We start from the raw sequence: 19,829 nt of genomic DNA, 5'->3' as shown, positions 1-19,829 counted from the left end.
CAGTTGGTGGTGATGACTCCTCAGACAGTAAAACTATAAGCTCACCAAGGTAGGATCTGTGAGCGATAGCTAATGGCTAGTGATAACTTCTCCGTCAGTAGACCTCTAAAATCCCCAAGGTAGGACCCATTAGGGCTAGTGGTGGCTGGTGGTGACTCTCCAGCTGATAGACGTAAAGGCTCCTTAAGGTAAGACATTTGAGGGCTACCCAGTTGGTGGTGATGACTCCTCAGACAGTAGAACTATAAGCTCACCAAGGTAGGACCTGTGAGCAATAGCTGATGGTTACTGATAACTACTCCGTCAGTAGACCTCTAAAATCCCCAAGGTAGGACCCATTAGGGCTAGTGGTGGCTAGTGTTAACTCCTCAGCTGATAGGCGTATAGGCTCCTTAAGGTAAGACATTTGAGGGCTACCCAGTTGGTGGTGATGACTCCTCAGACAGTAGAACTATACGCTCACCAAGTTAGGACCTGTGAGAGATAGCTAATGGCTAGTGATAACTTCTCCGTCAGTAGACCTCTAGAATCCCCAAAGTAGGACCCATTAGGGCTAGTGGTGGCTGGTGGTGACTCTTCAGCTGATAGACGTATAGGCTCCTTAAGGGAAGACATTTGAGGGCTAACCAGTTGGTAGTGATGACTCCTCAGCCTGTAGAACTATAAGCTCACCAAGGTAGGACCTGTGAGTGCCAGCTAATGGCTAGAGATAACTTTTCTGTCAGTAGACCTCTAGAATCCCCAAGGTAGGACCCATTAGGGTTAGTGGTGGCTGGTGGTGACTCTTCAGCTGATAGGCGTATAGGCTCCTTAAGGTAAGACATTTGAGGGCTACCCAGTTGGTGGTGATGTCTCCTCAGACAGTAGAACTATAAGCTCACCAAGGTAGGACCTCTGAGTGATAGCTAATGGCTAGTGATAACTTCTCAGTCAGTAGACCTCTAGAATACCCAAGGTAGGACCCATTAGGGCTAGTGGTGGCTGGTGGTGACTCCTCAGCTGATAGGCGTATAGGCTCCTTAAGGTAAGACATTTGAGGGCTTCCCAGTTGGTGGTGATAACTCCTCAGCCTGTAGAACTATAAGCACACCAAGGTAGGACCTGTGAGCGATAGCTAATGGCTAGTGATAACTTCTCCGTCAGTAGACCTCTAGAATCCCCAAAGTTAGACCCATTAGGGCTAGTGATGGCTGGTGGTAACTCCTCAGTTGATAGGCGTATAGGCTCCTTAAGGTAAGATATTTGAGGGCTACCCAGTTGGTGGTGATGACTCCTCAGACAGTAAAACTATAAGCTAACCAAGGTAGGATATGTGAGCGATAGCTAATGGCTAGTGATAACTTCTCCGTCAGGAGACCTCTAAAATCCCCAAGGTAAGACCCATTAGGGCTAGTGGTGGATGGTGGTGACTCTCCAGCTGATAGACGTATAGGCTCCTTAAGATAACCCATTTGAAGGCTACCCAGTTGGTGGTGATGACTCCTCAGACAGTAGAACTATAAGCTTACCAAGGTAGGACCTGTGAGCGATAGCTAAAGGCTAGTGATAACTTCTTCATCAGTAGACCTCTAGAATCACCCAAAGTAAGACCCATTAGGGCTAGTGGTGGCTGGAGGTGACTCTTCAGCTGATAGGCGTATAGGCTCCTTAAGGTAAGATATTTGAGGGCTACCCAGTTGGTGGTGATGACTCCTCAGACAGTAGAACTATAAGCTCACCAAGGTAGGACCTGTGAGCGATAGCTCATGGCTAGTGATAACTTCTCCGTCAGTAGACATCTAGAATCCACAAGGTAAGACCCATTAGGGCTAGTGGTGGCTGGTGGTGACTCCTCAGCTGATAGGCGTATAGGCTCCTTAAGGTAAGACATTTGAGGGCTTCCCAGTTGGTGGTGATGACTCCTCAGCCTGTAGAACTATAAGCACCCCAAGGTAGGACCTGTGAGCGATAGCTAATGGCTAGTGATAACTTCTCCGTCAGTAGACCTCTAGAATCCCCAAAGTTAGACCCATTAGGGCTAGTGGTGGCTGGTGGTGACTCCTCAGTTGATAGGCGTATAGGCTCCTTAAGGTAAGATTTTTGAGGGCTACCCAGTTGGTGGTGATGCCTCCTCAGACAGTAAAACTATAAGCTCACCAAGGTAGGATCTGTGAGCGATAGCTAATGGCTAGTGATAACTTCTCCGTCAGTAGACCTCTAAAATCCCCAAGGTAAGACCCATTAGGGCTAGTGGTGGATGGAGGTGACTCTCCAGCTGATAGACGTATAGGCTCCTTAAGATAAGACATTTGAGGGCTACCCAGTTGGTGGTGATGACTCCTCAGACAGTAGAACTATAAGCTCACTAAGGTAGGACCTGTGAGCGATAGTTAAAGGCTAGTGATAACTTCTCCATCAGTAGACCTCTAAAATCCCCAAAGTAAGACCCATTAGGGCTTGTGGTGGCTGGAGGTGACTCTTCAGCTGATAGGCGTATAGGCTCCTTAAGGTAAGATATTTGAGGGCTACCCAGTTGGTGGTGATGACTCCTCAGACAGTAGAACTATAAGCTCACCAAGGTAGGACCTGTGAGCGATAGCTAATGGCTAGTGATAACTTCTCCGTCAGTAGACATCTAGAATCCCCAAGGTAAGACCCATTAGGGCTAGTGGTGGCTGGTGGTGACTCTTCAGCTGATAGGCGTATAGGCTCCTTAAGGTAAGACATTTGAGGGCCACCCAGTTGGTGGTGATGACTCCTCAGACAGTAAAACTATAAGCTCACCAAGGTAGGACCTGTGAGTGATAGCTAATGGCTAGTGATAACTTCTCCGTCAGTAGACCTCTAGAATCCCCAAGGTAGGACCCATTAGGGCTAGTGGTGGCTGGTGGTGACTCTCCAGCTGATAGACGTATAGGCTCCTTAAGGGAAGACATTTGAGGGCTACCCAGTTGGTGGTGATGACTCCACAGACAGTAGAACTATAAGCTCACCAAGGTAGGACTTGTGAGCAATAGCTAATGGCTAGTGATAACTTCTCCGTCAGTAGACCTCTTGAATCCCCAAGGTAAGACCCATTAGGGCTAGTGGTGGCTGGTGTTAACTCCTCAGCTGATAGGCGTATAGGGTCCTTAAGGTAAGACATTTAAGGGCTACCCAGTTGGTGGTGATGACTCCTCAGACAGTAGAACTATACGCTCACCAAGGTAGGACCTGTGAGCGATAGCTAAAAGCAAGTGGTAACTTCTCCGTCAGTAGACCTCTAGAATCCCCACGGTAGGACCCGTTAGGGCTAGTGGTGGCTGGTGGTGACTCTTCAGCTGATAGACGTATAGGCTCCTTAAGAGAAGACATTTGAGGGCTACCCAGTTGGTGGTGATGACTCCTCAGCCTGTAGAACTATAAGCTCACCAAGGTAGGACCTGTGAGCGATACCTAATGGCTAGAGATAACTTTTCCGTCAGTAGACCTCTAGAATCCCCAAGGTAGGACCCATTAGGGTTATTGGTGGCTGGTGGTGACTCTTTAGCTGATAGGCGTATAGGCTCCTTAAGGTAAGACATTTGAGGGCTACCCATTTGGTGGTGATGACTCCTCAGACAGTAGAACTATAAGCTCACTAAGGTAGGACCTGTGAGCGATAGCTAATGGCTAGTGATTACTTCTCCGTTAGTAGACCTCTAGAATCCCCAAAGTTAGACCCATTAGGGCTAGTGGTGGCTGGTGGTGACTCCTCAGCTGATAGGCATATAGGCTCCTTAAGGTAAGACATTTGATGGCTACCCAGTTGGTGGTGATGACTCCTCAGCCTGTGGAACTATAAGCACACCAAGGTAGGACCTGTGAGCGATAGCTAATGGCTAGTGATAACTTCTCTGTCAGTAGACCTCTATAATCCCAAAGGTAAGACCCATTAGGGCTAGTGGTGGCTGGTAGTGACTCTCCAGCTGATAGACGTGTAGGCTCCTTAAGGTAAGAAATTTGAGGGTTACCCAGTTGGTGTTGATGACTCCTCAGACAGTAGAACTATAAGCTCACTATGGTAGGACCTGTGAGCGATAGCTAATGGCTAGTGATTACTTCTCCGTCAGTAGACCTCTAGAATCCCCAAAGTTAGACCCATTAGGGCTAGTGGTGGCTGGTGGTGACTCCTCAGCTGATAGGCGTATAGGCTCCTTAAGGTAAGATATTTGAGGGCCACCCAGTTGGTGGTGATGACTCCTCAGAAAGTAGAACTATAAGCTCACCAAGGTAGGACCTGTGAGCGATAGCTAATGGCTAGTGATAACTTCTCCGTCAGCATACCTCTAGAATCCCCAAGGTAGGACCCATTAGGGCTAGTGGTGGCTGGTGGTGACTCTCCTGCTGATAGACGTATAGGCTCCTTAAGGTAAGACATTTGAGGGCCACCCAGTTGGTGGTGATGACTCCTCAGACAGTAGAACTATAAGCTCACCAAGGTAGGACCTGTGAGCGATAGCTAATGGCTAGTGATAACTTCTCCGTCAGCAGACCTCTAGAATCCCCAAAGTAGGACCCATTAGGGCTAGTGGTGGCTGGTGGTGACTCTCCTGCTGATAGACGTATAGGCTCCTTAAGGGAAAACATTTGAGGGCTACCCAGTTGGTGGTGATGACTCCTCAGACAGTAGAACTATAAGCTCACCAAGGTAGGACCTGTGAGCGATAGCTAATGGCTAGTGATAACTTCTCCGTCAGTAGACCTCTAGAATCCCCAAGGTAAGACCCATTTGGGCTAGTGGTGGCTAGTGTTAACTCCTCAGCTGATAGACGTATAGGCTCCTTAAGGGAAGACATTTGAGGGCTACCCAGTTGGTAGTGATGACTCCTCAGCCTGTAGAACTATAAGCTCACCAAGGTAGGACCTGTGAGTGCCAGCTAATGGCTAGATATAACTTCTCCGTCAATAGACCTCTAGAATCCCCAAGGTAAGACCCATTAGGGCTAGTGGTGGCTGGTGGTGACTCTCCAGCTGATAGAGGTAAAGGCTCCTTAAGGTAAGACATTTGAGGGCTACCCAGTTGGTGGTGATGACTCCTCAGACAGTAGAACTATAAGCTCACCAAGGTAGGATCTGTGAGCGATAGCTAATGGCTAGTGATAACTTCTCAGTCAGTAGACCTCTAGAATCCCCAAAGTTAGACCCATTAGGGCTAGTGGTGGCTGGTGGTAACTCCTCAGTTGATAGGCGTATAGGCTCCTTAAGGTAAGACATTTGAGGGCTACCCAGTTGGTGGTGATGACTCCTCAGACAGTAGAACTATAAGCTCACCAAGGTAGGACTGTGAGCGATAGCTAATGGCTAGTGATAACTTTTCTGTCAGTAGACCTCTAGAATCCCCAAGGTAAGACCCATTAGGGCTAGTGGTGGCTGGTGGTGACTCTCCAGCTGATAGACGTATAGGCTCCTTAAGGTAAGACATTTGAGGGCTACCCAGTTGGTGGTGATGACTCCTCAGACAGTAGAACTATAAGCTCACCAAGGTAGGACCTGTGAGCGATAGCTAATGGCTAGTGATAACTTCTCCGTCAGTAGACCTCTAGAATCTACCCAAGGTAAGCCCATTAGGGGTAGTGGTGGCTGGTGGTGACTCTCAGCTGATAGGCGTATAGGCTCCTTAAGGTAAGACATTTGAGGGCCATCCCAGTTGGTGGTGATGACTCCTCAGACAGTAGAACTATAAGCTCACCAAGGTAGGACCTGTGAGCGATAGCTAATGGCTAGTGATAACTTCTCCGTCAGTAGACCTATAGAATCCCCAAGGTAGACCCATTAGGGCTAGTGGTGGCTGGTGGTTAACTCCTCAGCTGATAGGCGTATAGGCTCCTTAAGGTAAGACATTTGAGGGCTACCCAGTTGGTGGTGATGACTCCTCAGACAGTAGAACTATAAGCTCACCAAGGTAGGATCTGTGAGCGATAGCTAATGGCTAGTGATAACTTCTCCGTCAGTAGACCTCTAGAATCCCCAAGGTAAGACCCATTAGGGCTAGTGGTGGATGGTGGTGACTCTCCAGCTGATAGACGTATAGGCTCCTTAAGGTAAGATATTTGAGGGCTACCCAGTTGGTGGTGATGACTCCTCAGACAGTAAAACTATAAGCTCACCAAGGTAGGATCTGTGAGCGATAGCTAATGGCTAGTGATAACTTCTCCGTCAGTAGACCTCTAAAATCCCCAAAGGTAAGACCCATTAGGGCTAGTGGTGGATGGTGGTGACTCTCCAGCTGATAGACGTATAGGCTCCTTAAGATAAGACATTTGAGGGCTACCCAGTTGGTGGTGATGACTCCTCAGACAGTAGAACTATAAGCTCACCAAGGTAGGACCTGTGAGCGATAGCTTAAAGGCTAGTGATAACTTCTCCATCAGTAGACCTCTAGAATCCCCAAAGTAAGACCCATTAGGGCTAGTGGTGGCTGGAGGTGACTCTTCAGCTGATAGGCGTATAGGCTCCTTAAGGTAAGATATTTGAGGGCTACCAGTTGGTGGTGATGACTCCTCAGACAGTAGAACTATAAGCTCACCAAGGTAGGACCTGTGAGCGATAGCTAATGGCTAGTGATAACTTCTCCGTCAGTAGACATCTAGAATCCCCAAGGTAAGACCCATTAGGGCTAGTGGTGGCTGGTGGTGACTCTCCAGCTGATAGACGTATAGGCTCCTTAAGGTAAGACATTTGAGGGCCACCAGTTGGTGGTGATGACTCCTCAGACAGTAGAACTATAAGCTCACCAAGGTAGGACCTGTGAGCGATAGCTAATGGCTAGTGATAACTTCTCCGTCAGTAGACCTCTAGAATCCCCAAGGTAAGACCCATTAGGGCTAGTGGTGGCTGATGTTAACTCCTCAGCTGATAGGCGTATAGGCTCCTTAAGGTAAGACATTTGAGGGCTACCCAGTTGGTGGTGATGACTACTCAGACAGTAGAACTATACGCTCACCAAGGTAGGACCTGTGAGCGATAGCTAAAAGCAAGTGATAACTTCTCCGTCAGTAGACCTCTAAAATCCCCAAGGTAAGACCCATTAGGGCTAGTGGTGGATGGTGGTGACTCTCCAGCTGATAGACGTATAGGCTCCTTAGGATAAGACATTTCAAGGCTACCCAGTTGGTGGTGATGACTCCTCAGACAGTAGAACTATAAGCTTACCAAGGTAGGACCTGTGAGCGATAGCTAAAGGCTAGTGATAACTTCTCCGTCAGTAGACATCTAGAATCCACAAGGTAAGCCCCATTAGGGGTAGTGGTGACTGGGGGTGACTCTCCAGCTGATTGACGTATAGGCTCCTTAAGGTAAGACATTTGAGGGCCACGCAGCTGGTGGTGATGACTCCTCAGACAGTAGAACTATAAGCTCACCAAGGTAGGACCTGTGAGCGATAGCTAATGGCTAGTGATAACTTCTCCGTCAGTAGACCTATAGAATCCCCAAGGTAAGACCCATTAGGGCTAGTGGTGGCTGGTGTTAACTCCTCAGCTGATAGGCGTTTAGGCTCCTTAAGATAAGACATTTGAGGGCTACCCAGTTGGTGGTGATGACTCCTCAGACAGTAGAACTATAAGCTAACCAAGGTAGGACCTGTGAGCGATAGCTAATGGCTAGTGATAACTTCTCCGTCAGTAGACCTCTAGAATCCCCAAGGTAAGACCCATTAGGGCTAGTGGTGGCTGGTGTTAACTCCTCAGCTGATAGGCGTATAGGCTCCTTAAGGTAAGACATTTGAGGGCTACCCAGTTGGTGGTGATGACTCCTCAGACAGTAGAACTATACGCTCACCAAGGTAGGACCTGTGAGCGATAGCTAAAAGCAAGTGATAACTTCTCCGTCAGTAGACCTCTAGAATCCCCAAGGTAGGACCCGTTAGGGCTAGTGGTGGCTGGTGGTGACTCTTCAGCTGATAGACGTATAGGCTCCTTAAGAGAAGACATTTGAGGGCTACCCAGTTGGTGGTGATGACTCCTCAGCCTGTAGAACTATAAGCTCACCAAGGTAGGACCTGTGAGCGATAGCTAATGGCTAGAGATAACTTTTCCATCAGTAGAGCTCTAGAATCCCCAAGGTAGGACCCATTAGGGTTATTGGTGGCTGGTGGTGACTCTTCAGCTGATAGACGTATAGGCTCTTTAAGGTAAGACATTTGAGGGCTACCCATTTGGTGGTGATGACTCCTCAGACAGTAGAACTATAAGCTCACTAAGGTAGGACCTGTGAGCGATAGCTAATGGCTAGTGATTACTTCTCCGTCAGTAGACCTCTAAAATCCCCATAGTTAGACCCATTAGGGCTAATGGTGGCTGGTGGTAACTCCTCAGCTGATAGGCGTATAGGCTCCTTAAGGTAAGACATTTGAGGGCTACCCAGTTGGTGGTGATGACTCCTCAGCCTGTAGAACTATATGCACACCAAGGTAGGACCTGTGAGCGATAGCTAATGGCTAGTGATAACTTCTCTGTCAGTAGACCTCTATAATCCCCAAGGTAAGACCCATTAGGGCTAGTGGTGGCTGGTAGTGACTCTCCAGGTGATAGACGTGTAGGTTCCTTAAGGTAAGAAATTTGAGGGTTACCCAGTTGGTGTTGATGACTCCTCAGACAGTAAAACTATAAGCTCACTATGGTAGGACCTGTGAGCGATAGCTAATGGCTAGTGATTACTTTTCCGTCAGTAGACCTCTAAAATCCCCAAAGTTAGACCCATTAGGGCTAGTGGTGGCTGGTGGTGACTCCTCAGCTGATAGGCGTATAGGCTCCTTAATGTAAGATATTTGAGGGCTACCCAGTTGGTGGTGATGACTCCTCAGACAGTAGAACTATACGCTCACCAAGTTAGGACCTGTGAGAGATAGCTAATGGCTAGTGATAACTTCTCCGTCAGTAGACCTCTAGAATCCCCAAAGTAGGACCCATTAGGGCTAGTGGTGGCTGGTGGTGACTCTTCAGCTGATAGACGTATAGGCTCCTTAAGGGAAGACATTTGAGGGCTAACCAGTTGGTAGTGATGACTCCTCAGCCTGTAGAACTATAAGCTCACCAAGGTAGGACCTGTGAGTGCCAGCTAATGGCTAGAGATAACTTTTCTGTCAGTAGACCTCTAGAATCCCCAAGGTAGGACCCATTAGGGTTAGTGGTGGCTGGTGGTGACTCTTCAGCTGATAGGCGTATAGGCTCCTTAAGGTAAGACATTTGAGGGCTACCCAGTTGGTGGTGATGTCTCCTCAGACAGTAGAACTATAAGCTCACCAAGGTAGGACCTCTGAGTGATAGCTAATGGCTAGTGATAACTTCTCAGTCAGTAGACCTCTAGAATACCCAAGGTAGGACCCATTAGGGCTAGTGGTGGCTGGTGGTGACTCCTCAGCTGATAGGCGTATAGGCTCCTTAAGGTAAGACATTTGAGGGCTTCCCAGTTGGTGGTGATAACTCCTCAGCCTGTAGAACTATAAGCACACCAAGGTAGGACCTGTGAGCGATAGCTAATGGCTAGTGATAACTTCTCCGTCAGTAGACCTCTAGAATCCCCAAAGTTAGACCCATTAGGGCTAGTGATGGCTGGTGGTAACTCCTCAGTTGATAGGCGTATAGGCTCCTTAAGGTAAGATATTTGAGGGCTACCCAGTTGGTGGTGATGACTCCTCAGACAGTAAAACTATAAGCTAACCAAGGTAGGATATGTGAGCGATAGCTAATGGCTAGTGATAACTTCTCCGTCAGGAGACCTCTAAAATCCCCAAGGTAAGACCCATTAGGGCTAGTGGTGGATGGTGGTGACTCTCCAGCTGATAGACGTATAGGCTCCTTAAGATAACCCATTTGAAGGCTACCCAGTTGGTGGTGATGACTCCTCAGACAGTAGAACTATAAGCTTACCAAGGTAGGACCTGTGAGCGATAGCTAAAGGCTAGTGATAACTTCTTCATCAGTAGACCTCTAGAATCACCCAAAGTAAGACCCATTAGGGCTAGTGGTGGCTGGAGGTGACTCTTCAGCTGATAGGCGTATAGGCTCCTTAAGGTAAGATATTTGAGGGCTACCCAGTTGGTGGTGATGACTCCTCAGACAGTAGAACTATAAGCTCACCAAGGTAGGACCTGTGAGCGATAGCTCATGGCTAGTGATAACTTCTCCGTCAGTAGACATCTAGAATCCACAAGGTAAGACCCATTAGGGCTAGTGGTGGCTGGTGGTGACTCCTCAGCTGATAGGCGTATAGGCTCCTTAAGGTAAGACATTTGAGGGCTTCCCAGTTGGTGGTGATGACTCCTCAGCCTGTAGAACTATAAGCACCCCAAGGTAGGACCTGTGAGCGATAGCTAATGGCTAGTGATAACTTCTCCGTCAGTAGACCTCTAGAATCCCCAAAGTTAGACCCATTAGGGCTAGTGGTGGCTGGTGGTGACTCCTCAGTTGATAGGCGTATAGGCTCCTTAAGGTAAGATTTTTGAGGGCTACCCAGTTGGTGGTGATGCCTCCTCAGACAGTAAAACTATAAGCTCACCAAGGTAGGATCTGTGAGCGATAGCTAATGGCTAGTGATAACTTCTCCGTCAGTAGACCTCTAAAATCCCCAAGGTAAGACCCATTAGGGCTAGTGGTGGATGGAGGTGACTCTCCAGCTGATAGACGTATAGGCTCCTTAAGATAAGACATTTGAGGGCTACCCAGTTGGTGGTGATGACTCCTCAGACAGTAGAACTATAAGCTCACTAAGGTAGGACCTGTGAGCGATAGTTAAAGGCTAGTGATAACTTCTCCATCAGTAGACCTCTAAAATCCCCAAAGTAAGACCCATTAGGGCTTGTGGTGGCTGGAGGTGACTCTTCAGCTGATAGGCGTATAGGCTCCTTAAGGTAAGATATTTGAGGGCTACCCAGTTGGTGGTGATGACTCCTCAGACAGTAGAACTATAAGCTCACCAAGGTAGGACCTGTGAGCGATAGCTAATGGCTAGTGATAACTTCTCCGTCAGTAGACATCTAGAATCCCCAAGGTAAGACCCATTAGGGCTAGTGGTGGCTGGTGGTGACTCTTCAGCTGATAGGCGTATAGGCTCCTTAAGGTAAGACATTTGAGGGCCACCCAGTTGGTGGTGATGACTCCTCAGACAGTAAAACTATAAGCTCACCAAGGTAGGACCTGTGAGTGATAGCTAATGGCTAGTGATAACTTCTCCGTCAGTAGACCTCTAGAATCCCCAAGGTAGGACCCATTAGGGCTAGTGGTGGCTGGTGGTGACTCTCCAGCTGATAGACGTATAGGCTCCTTAAGGGAAGACATTTGAGGGCTACCCAGTTGGTGGTGATGACTCCACAGACAGTAGAACTATAAGCTCACCAAGGTAGGACTTGTGAGCAATAGCTAATGGCTAGTGATAACTTCTCCGTCAGTAGACCTCTTGAATCCCCAAGGTAAGACCCATTAGGGCTAGTGGTGGCTGGTGTTAACTCCTCAGCTGATAGGCGTATAGGGTCCTTAAGGTAAGACATTTAAGGGCTACCCAGTTGGTGGTGATGACTCCTCAGACAGTAGAACTATACGCTCACCAAGGTAGGACCTGTGAGCGATAGCTAAAAGCAAGTGGTAACTTCTCCGTCAGTAGACCTCTAGAATCCCCACGGTAGGACCCGTTAGGGCTAGTGGTGGCTGGTGGTGACTCTTCAGCTGATAGACGTATAGGCTCCTTAAGAGAAGACATTTGAGGGCTACCCAGTTGGTGGTGATGACTCCTCAGCCTGTAGAACTATAAGCTCACCAAGGTAGGACCTGTGAGCGATACCTAATGGCTAGAGATAACTTTTCCGTCAGTAGACCTCTAGAATCCCCAAGGTAGGACCCATTAGGGTTATTGGTGGCTGGTGGTGACTCTTTAGCTGATAGGCGTATAGGCTCCTTAAGGTAAGACATTTGAGGGCTACCCATTTGGTGGTGATGACTCCTCAGACAGTAGAACTATAAGCTCACTAAGGTAGGACCTGTGAGCGATAGCTAATGGCTAGTGATTACTTCTCCGTTAGTAGACCTCTAGAATCCCCAAAGTTAGACCCATTAGGGCTAGTGGTGGCTGGTGGTGACTCCTCAGCTGATAGGCATATAGGCTCCTTAAGGTAAGACATTTGATGGCTACCCAGTTGGTGGTGATGACTCCTCAGCCTGTGGAACTATAAGCACACCAAGGTAGGACCTGTGAGCGATAGCTAATGGCTAGTGATAACTTCTCTGTCAGTAGACCTCTATAATCCCAAAGGTAAGACCCATTAGGGCTAGTGGTGGCTGGTAGTGACTCTCCAGCTGATAGACGTGTAGGCTCCTTAAGGTAAGAAATTTGAGGGTTACCCAGTTGGTGTTGATGACTCCTCAGACAGTAGAACTATAAGCTCACTATGGTAGGACCTGTGAGCGATAGCTAATGGCTAGTGATTACTTCTCCGTCAGTAGACCTCTAGAATCCCCAAAGTTAGACCCATTAGGGCTAGTGGTGGCTGGTGGTGACTCCTCAGCTGATAGGCGTATAGGCTCCTTAAGGTAAGATATTTGAGGGCCACCCAGTTGGTGGTGATGACTCCTCAGAAAGTAGAACTATAAGCTCACCAAGGTAGGACCTGTGAGCGATAGCTAATGGCTAGTGATAACTTCTCCGTCAGCATACCTCTAGAATCCCCAAGGTAGGACCCATTAGGGCTAGTGGTGGCTGGTGGTGACTCTCCTGCTGATAGACGTATAGGCTCCTTAAGGTAAGACATTTGAGGGCCACCCAGTTGGTGGTGATGACTCCTCAGACAGTAGAACTATAAGCTCACCAAGGTAGGACCTGTGAGCGATAGCTAATGGCTAGTGATAACTTCTCCGTCAGCAGACCTCTAGAATCCCCAAAGTAGGACCCATTAGGGCTAGTGGTGGCTGGTGGTGACTCTCCTGCTGATAGACGTATAGGCTCCTTAAGGGAAAACATTTGAGGGCTACCCAGTTGGTGGTGATGACTCCTCAGACAGTAGAACTATAAGCTCACCAAGGTAGGACCTGTGAGCGATAGCTAATGGCTAGTGATAACTTCTCCGTCAGTAGACCTCTAGAATCCCCAAGGTAAGACCCATTTGGGCTAGTGGTGGCTAGTGTTAACTCCTCAGCTGATAGACGTATAGGCTCCTTAAGGGAAGACATTTGAGGGCTACCCAGTTGGTAGTGATGACTCCTCAGCCTGTAGAACTATAAGCTCACCAAGGTAGGACCTGTGAGTGCCAGCTAATGGCTAGATATAACTTCTCCGTCAATAGACCTCTAGAATCCCCAAGGTAAGACCCATTAGGGCTAGTGGTGGCTGGTGGTGACTCTCCAGCTGATAGAGGTAAAGGCTCCTTAAGGTAAGACATTTGAGGGCTACCCAGTTGGTGGTGATGACTCCTCAGACAGTAGAACTATAAGCTCACCAAGGTAGGATCTGTGAGCGATAGCTAATGGCTAGTGATAACTTCTCAGTCAGTAGACCTCTAGAATCCCCAAAGTTAGACCCATTAGGGCTAGTGGTGGCTGGTGGTAACTCCTCAGTTGATAGGCGTATAGGCTCCTTAAGGTAAGATATTTGAGGGCTACCCAGTTGGTGGTGATGACTCCTCAGACAGTAAAACTATAAGCTCACCAAGGTAGGATCTGTCAGCGATAGCTAATGGCTAGTGATAACTTTTCTGTCAGTAGACCTCTAAAATCCCCAAGGTAAGACCCATTAGGGCTAGTGGTGGATGGTGGTGACTCTCCAGCTGATAGACGTATAGGCTCCTTAGGATAAGACATTTCAAGGCTACCCAGTTGGTGGTGATGACTCCTTAGACAGTAGAACTATAAGCTTACCAAGGTAGGACCTGTGAGCGATAGCTAAAGGCTAGTGATAACTTCTCCGTCAGTAGACCTCTAGAATCTACAAGGTAAGCCTCATTAGGGGTAGTGGTGGCTGGGGGTGACTCTCCAGCTGATTGACGTATAGGCTCCTTAAGGTAAGACATTTGAGGGCCATCCAGCTGGTGGTGATGACTCCTCAGACAGTAGAACTAGAAGCTCACCAAGGTAGGACCTGTGAGCGATAGCTAATGGCTAGTGATAACTTCTCCGTCAGTAGACCTATAGAATCCCCAAGGTAAGACCCATCAGGGCTAGTGGTGGCTGGTGTTAACTCCTCAGCTGATAGGCGTTTTGGCTCCTTAAGATAAGACATTTGAGGGCTACCCAGTTGGTGGTGATGACTCCTCAGACAGTAGAACTATAAGCTCACCAAGGTAGGATCTGTGAGCGATAGCTAATGGCTAGTGATAACTTCTCCGTCAGTAGACCTCTAGAATCCCCAAAGTTAGACCCATTAGGGCTAGTGGTGGCTGGTGGTGACTCCTCAGTTGATAGGCGTATAGGCTCCTTAAGGTAAGATATTTGAGGGCTACCCAGTTGGTGGTGATGACTCCTCAGACAGTAAAACTATAAGCTCACCAAGGTAGGATCTGTGAGCGATAGCTAATGGCTAGTGATAACTTCTCCGTCAGTAGACCTCTAAAATCCCCAAGGTAAGACCCATTAGGGCTAGTGATGGATGGTGGTGACTCTCCAGCTGATAGACGTATAGGCTCCTTAAGATAAGACAATTTAGGGCTACCCAGTTGGTGGTGATGACTCCTCAGACAGTAGAACTATAAGCTCACTAAGGCAGGACCTGTGAGCGATAGTTAAAGGCTAGTGATAACTTCTCCATCAGTAGACCTCTAGAATCCCCAAAGTAAGACGCATTAGGGCTAGTGGTGGCTGGAGGTGACTCTTCAGCTGATAGGCGTATAGGCTCCTTAAGGTAAGATATTTGAGGGCTACGCAGTTGGTGGTGATGACTCCTCAGACAGTAGAACTATAAGCTCACCAAGGTAGGACCTGTGAGCAATAGCTAATGGCTAGTGTTAACTTCTCCGTCAGTAGACATCTAGAATCCCCAAGGTAAGACCCATTAGGGCTAGTAGTGGATTGTGGTGACTCTCCAGCTGATAGACGTATAGGCTCCTTAAGGTAAGACATTTGAGGGCCACCAAGTTGTTGGATATGACTCCTCAGACAGTAGAACTATAAGCTCACCAAGGTAGGACCTGTGAGCGATAGCTAATAGCTAGTGATAACTTCTCCGTCAGTAGACATCTAGAATCCCCAAGGTAGGACCCATTAGGGCTAGTGGTGGCTGGTGGTGACTCTCCAGCTGATAGACGTATAGGCTCCTTAAGGGAAGACATTTGAGGGCTACCCAGTTGGTGGTGATGACTCCTCAGACAGTAGAACTATAAGCTCACCAAGGTAGGACCTGTGAGCGATAGCTAATGGCTAGTGATAACTTCTCCGTCAGTAGACCTCTAGAATCCCCAAGGTAAGACCCATTAGGGCTAGTGGTGGCTGATGTTAACTCCTCAGCTGATAGGCGTATAGGCTCCTTAAGGTAAGACATTTGAGGGCTACCCAGTTGGTGGTGATGACTACTCAGACAGTAGAACTATACGCTCACCAAGGTAGGACCTGTGAGCGATAGCTAAAAGCAAGTGATAACTTCTCCGTCAGTAGACCTCTAAAATCCCCAAGGTAAGACCCATTAGGGCTAGTGGTGGATGGTGGTGACTCTCCAGCTGATAGACGTATAGGCTCCTTAGGATAAGACATTTCAAGGCTACCCAGTTGGTGGTGATGACTCCTCAGACAGTAGAACTATAAGCTTACCAAGGTAGGACCTGTGAGCGATAGCTAAAGGCTAGTGATAACTTCTCCGTCAGTAGACATCTAGAATCCACAAGGTAAGCCCCATTAGGGGTAGTGGTGACTGGGGGTGACTCTCCAGCTGATTGACGTATAGGCTCCTTAAGGTAAGACATTTGAGGGCCACGCAGCTGGTGGTGATGACTCCTCAGACAGTAGAACTATAAGCTCACCAAGGTAGGACCTGTGAGCGATAGCTAATGGCTAGTGATAACTTCTCCGTCAGTAGACCTATAGAATCCCCAAGGTAAGACCCATTAGGGCTAGTGGTGGCTGGTGTTAACTCCTCAGCTGATAGGCGTTTAGGCTCCTTAAGATAAGACATTTGAGGGCTACCCAGTTGGTGGTGATGACTCCTCAGACAGTAGAACTATAAGCTAACCAAGGTAGGACCTGTGAGCGATAGCTAATGGCTAGTGATAACTTCTCCGTCAGTAGACCTCTAGAATCCCCAAGGTAAGACCCATTAGGGCTAGTGGTGGCTGGTGTTAACTCCTCAGCTGATAGGCGTATAGGCTCCTTAAGGTAAGACATTTGAGGGCTACCCAGTTGGTGGTGATGACTCCTCAGACAGTAGAACTATACGCTCACCAAGGTAGGACCTGTGAGCGATAGCTAAAAGCAAGTGATAACTTCTCCGTCAGTAGACCTCTAGAATCCCCAAGGTAGGACCCGTTAGGGCTAGTGGTGGCTGGTGGTGACTCTTCAGCTGATAGACGTATAGGCTCCTTAAGAGAAGACATTTGAGGGCTACCCAGTTGGTGGTGATGACTCCTCAGCCTGTAGAACTATAAGCTCACCAAGGTAGGACCTGTGAGCGATAGCTAATGGCTAGAGATAACTTTTCCATCAGTAGAGCTCTAGAATCCCCAAGGTAGGACCCATTAGGGTTATTGGTGGCTGGTGGTGACTCTTCAGCTGATAGACGTATAGGCTCTTTAAGGTAAGACATTTGAGGGCTACCCATTTGGTGGTGATGACTCCTCAGACAGTAGAACTATAAGCTCACTAAGGTAGGACCTGTGAGCGATAGCTAATGGCTAGTGATTACTTCTCCGTCAGTAGACCTCTAAAATCCCCATAGTTAGACCCATTAGGGCTAATGGTGGCTGGTGGTAACTCCTCAGCTGATAGGCGTATAGGCTCCTTAAGGTAAGACATTTGAGGGCTACCCAGTTGGTGGTGATGACTCCTCAGCCTGTAGAACTATATGCACACCAAGGTAGGACCTGTGAGCGATAGCTAATGGCTAGTGATAACTTCTCTGTCAGTAGACCTCTATAATCCCCAAGGTAAGACCCATTAGGGCTAGTGGTGGCTGGTAGTGACTCTCCAGGTGATAGACGTGTAGGTTCCTTAAGGTAAGAAATTTGAGGGTTACCCAGTTGGTGTTGATGACTCCTCAGACAGTAAAACTATAAGCTCACTATGGTAGGACCTGTGAGCGATAGCTAATGGCTAGTGATTACTTTTCCGTCAGTAGACCTCTAAAATCCCCAAAGTTAGACCCATTAGGGCTAGTGGTGGCTGGTGGTGACTCCTCAGCTGATAGGCGTATAGGCTCCTTAATGTAAGATATTTGAGGGCTACCCAGTTGGTGGTGATGACTCCTCAGACAGTAGAACTATAAGCTCACCAAGGTAGGACCTGTGAGCGATAGCTAATGGCTAGTGATAACTTCTCCGTCAGTAGACCTATAGAATCCCCAAAGTAAGACCCTTTAGGACTAGTGGTGGCTGGAGGTTACTCCTCAGCTGATAGGCGTATAGGCTCCTTAAGGTAAGATATTTGAGGGCTACCCAGTTGGTGGTGATGACTCCTCAGACAGTAGAACTATAAACACACCAAGGTAGGACCTATGAGCGATAGCTAATGGCTAGTGATAACTTCTCCGTCAGTAGACATCTAGAATTCCCAAGGTAAGACCCATTCGGGCTAGTGGTGGCTGGTGGTGACTCTCCAGCTGATAGACGTATAGGCTCCTTAAGGTAAGACATTTGAGGGCCACCCATTTGGTGGTGATGACTCCTCAGACAGTAGAACTATAAGCTCACCAAGGTAGGACCTGTGAGCGATAGCTAATGGCTAGTGATAACTTCTCCGTCAGCAGACCTCTAGAATCCCCAAGGTAGGACCCATTAGGGCTAGTGGTGGCTGGTGGTGACTCTCCTGCTGATAGACGTATAGGCTCCTTAAGGGAAGACATTTGAGGGCTACCCAGTTGGTGGTGATGACTCCTCAGACAGTAGAACTATAAGCTCACCAAGGTAGGACCTGTGAGCGATAGCTAATGGCTAGTGATAACTTCTCCGTCAGTAGACCTCTAGAATCACCAAGGTAAAACCCATTAGGGCTAGTGGTGGCTGGTGGTGACTCTCCAGCTGATAGATGTATAGGCTCCTTAAGGTAAGACATTTGAGGGCTACCCAGTTGGTGGTGATGACTCCTCAGACAGTAGAACTATAAACACACCAAGGTAGGACCGGTGAGCTCCAGCTAATGGCTAGTGATAACTTCTCCGTCAGTAGACATCTAGAATCCCAAGGTAAGACCCATTAGGGCTAGTGGTGGCTGGTGGTGACTTCCAGCTGATAGACGTATAGGCTCCTTAAGGTAAGACATTTGAGGGCTACCCAGTTGGTGGTGATGACTCCTCAGACAGTAGAACTATAAACACACCAAGGTAGGACCGGTGAGTGCCAGCTAATGGCTAGTGATAACTTCTCCATCAGTAGACCTCTAGAATCCCAAGGTAAGACCCATTAGGGCTAGTGGTGGCTGGTGGTGACTCTCCTGCTGATAGACGTATAGGCTCCTTAAGGGAAGACATTTGAGGGCTACCCAGTTGGTGGTGATGACTCCTCAGACAGCAGAACTATAAGCTCACCAAGGTAGGACCTTGGAGGTGATTCCTCATCTGATAGACATATAGGCTTAACAAAGTAGGGCCCGGGAGTGCCAGACAATGGCTGGTGGTTATTCCTAAGCTTCGATGGAGGATGACCGTTTAATATTTTCAATCAAGACTGTATTAGGAGCCAGGTATAACACCAAGACTTACATAGAGGGACTGATTAATGATAGTAGAGATGATATAGAAATTGCAATGGAGACACTCAGACGTAATATCATTAATTCTGATTCCTAAAGAAAAGTAACATATAGAGAAGTCAATCCAGATATCTTAGTTCATGACATATATTCTGTTAGGCATAATGTTTCTCAGTTAGATAGAGTCTCATTCACTAGGTTCAGGATTGCATGTCACTCGCTGGCGGTGGAAGTAAGTAGGTAGAGTAGGAGGGGGAGAGGCCGTCTGCCTTTGGAGGAGCGACTGTGTACCTATGGAGCCATACAGACAGAAGTACACATAACACAAATATGCTCAAGGACACAAAATATCAGAGATACTTATAATTTTTTAACATATAGGACATAGTTTCAGATCAGCGAACCCTGGCAGAGCAATGTAAGACTATTAGCTTAATCCTCTACGGGTATTTGTGAATATATGTGAATATATATGAATTAAGGAAAAAAAAGCTTTTTGGAGTATGATTTTGTATATAAGTGCCCAATTTGGTTCTTAATTTTGTTTGTCTTTTGATAACTACTAGCATTTGTTTTATTGCTGGGACATGTTCACAAAGTAATGTTTTGTATACGTTAAAAACCTGTTATTCATACCTTTGTGTATATAATGTATTGGATTGCCAAGTGTAGTATTTTGCCTTTATTTGGACCAGAAGTAAATTATTATTGTACATATGAGCTGTATATGTGGTCAATAAAATATCTATCTGTAGGGTACCCAAGGTAGGCTGCTTATGACTCCTCAGCCGGTAGACATAGAGGCTCCCGAAGATAGGATCAGGAAGGACCAGGCAATGGCTGGTGGCAAATCTTTAGCTGATAGACGTTTAGGCTACCCAAGATAGGATCTGGGAGGGCCTACCAATGGCGTAGGATGAGTCCTCAGTCAGTACCCTTAGAGGTTTCCCAAGGTAGGACCTGCGAGTGCCAGGTAATGGCTAGTGATAACTTCTCCATCAGTAGACCTCTAGAATCCCC

The sequence above is a fragment of the Palaemon carinicauda genome, chromosome 26, assembly GCF_036898095.1.
Source record: "Palaemon carinicauda isolate YSFRI2023 chromosome 26, ASM3689809v2, whole genome shotgun sequence".
In the NCBI taxonomy this organism is placed as follows: domain Eukaryota; kingdom Metazoa; phylum Arthropoda; class Malacostraca; order Decapoda; family Palaemonidae; genus Palaemon; species Palaemon carinicauda.
This window is presented reverse-complemented; position numbering follows the sequence as displayed.